Source organism: Hakea prostrata, chromosome 7 (genome assembly GCF_041222555.1).
Source record: "Hakea prostrata isolate BN-2017 chromosome 7, UWA_Hpros_2, whole genome shotgun sequence".
Classification (NCBI taxonomy): domain Eukaryota; kingdom Viridiplantae; phylum Streptophyta; class Magnoliopsida; order Proteales; family Proteaceae; genus Hakea; species Hakea prostrata.
In genome coordinates this window covers 13940435-13942494 of record NC_142606.1, presented here as the reverse complement: position 1 = coordinate 13942494, position 2060 = coordinate 13940435, and the positions used below count along the sequence as shown (strand labels likewise).

The 2060-nt window shown below is 37.4% G+C and overlaps 1 pseudogene across 1 annotated transcript; it reads left to right on the top strand.

The window, feature by feature from the left end:
- The first annotated feature begins 253 nt into the window (after nt 1-253).
- On the top strand, nt 254-1514 carry LOC149009985 (NADPH:quinone oxidoreductase-like; annotated as a pseudogene). Its single transcript, XR_016174587.1, has 3 exons — nt 254-521; nt 624-814; nt 975-1514. The product of XR_016174587.1 is annotated as an NADPH:quinone oxidoreductase-like (transcript).
- The last annotated feature ends 546 nt before the right edge of the window (nt 1515-2060 follow it).

Sequence of the window (2060 nt, the reverse complement as noted above, 5' to 3'; positions counted from 1 at the left end):
TGACATCTTAGTTAGGTTGATTTCATGCCCTCCACAAGGTACGAAAATAAATGGTTGGCGCCCACAAAAAGGGTAAAAAGGAAATTAAAAAGAGCATAATTCTAACCTAATTATAATTCAGATCAAACTCATGCAGGTTGTGCACGCAACAGCGAAAATTCAAACCAAAACCTTGATCCGAACTTATCTTTTTATAAATTTCTTATCATTAATGGTAACCAACGAAATCACCTTGAAGTTCTTTTTCTTTTCCAAAATCTTCACCTGCCTCATAGGATGACCTAGACTAAATGAGGATCAGGAGGTCTTGAACTAGATTCTTATCGGATCTAATTAAACGCTATCTAATCCTCTATAAATTATACCTTCAGTGCTTGAAGCTTAGGAACTACACACAGAACAGAAAGAAAACTCCAACAGAAAAGAGAAAAAAAAAAAGAAAGAAGAGATGGTTCTCAAAGTTGTTGCCCTCTGCGGTTCTCTCCGTAAAGGATCTTACCACCTTGGTCTTGTCCGAGCTGGTACTAAATTCATCAATCGATCACTTCGTGTTTTTCATTTTTCTCTGTAAATTGTAGCTTAATTTTGGGTTCTAATTCTTTCTCTGCTTTTCTACTTTGCAGCTCAAGAAATATGCAAGGCGTCCATCCCAGAAATGGATATTGAGCTTGTTGATATCTCACAACTCCCTTTGCTCAACACTGACCTTGAGGTCGATGGAGTTTGCCCCCAGTGGTTGAGGAATTCCGTCAGAAAATTGCTGCCGCCGACAGCATTCTCTTCGCCTCTCCGGAGTACAACTACTCCATTACCCGTACTGTCTCTGTCCCTCGTTTTTTGTAGCTGTGAATTTCACTTTCTTATCTTTCTCAATAACATAAGTTGGGTATAACTCAACTTATACCCATATAGCTTGGTTGGGCTTTATTACTTTGTTGCTAACCTTTGTATTCCTCTTTCTTCTGTGATTGTAGCTGCTTTGAAGAACGCAGTTGATTGGGGTTCTAGACCTGCCAACGTCTGGGCTGGAAAGGTAGCTACTATTGTAAGTGCCGGAGGAGGCTTTGGAGGTGGAAGATCACATTACCATTTGCGTCAAGTTGGGGTTTATGTTGACATTCACTTCATTAACAAGCCAGAGTTCTTTGTGCCTGCATTTAATCCTCCACAAAAGTTTGACGAGGAAGGAAACTTGATCGACCCTATGTCCAGGGAGATCCTACGGCAGATTCTTGTCTCATTGCAGGAATTCACTTGGAAGCTTAATGGCAAGAATTAGTGAGCTTGATCATTGCAATTCTTCACAAGTTCAAAAATGGTTGTTTCTTTGTGATTTCTGCTGGCAGCAAGCAGTTCATTTCAATCTGTTCTTGCATTGGTTTCGTTTGTAATAAAGAAAAGAGGGTAACCCAATAACACTGTTATACTGGAAATTTGAGTTATAATTGATTTTGCCCGAAAGAGAAGTTTGTCCTCAACCTGTTCTAAATCAGCACATAATAAAATTTGTAAATTTTTTTCATAATTTTTTTGGATCCATTGTTAATTTTGTTTTTCTGTAAGGGTTGAACCCACCCTTCGAGAAATTTGAATCTTACCACTCAATCAACCCTATATTGACATTGTTATTTCCGTATTGGTTCATTCATTCGATCTGAAAGCACTCATTGTTGAGCGCATGAATTTGATCAGATGGTTGCATATATAGATAGAAATTGATAAATTCGGAAACAATTTGAAGATAAGAATGGAAGTCTTCCGTCGTATTCACATTGATGGTGGAAGGTCATACAACAGATTTTCAAATTAGATTTATTGGATACATACATCACCCCTAGAAAGAAGGTTGGATACAAACTCTAAGAAGATGAGATAAGGTTCGTTACTCATCTTGAATTCAAATTTGAATTATGAAATAAATTAATTAGGTCTTTACCCAAAAAAAAAAGAAATAAATTAATTAGGTTACATGGGGTTATCCAATCGATGCATATATTTGGACCCTCTCTTGTTGTTGTTGTTATTTCTTTTTTTTAGCGCTAGTCCCAAGGAGACTTGAA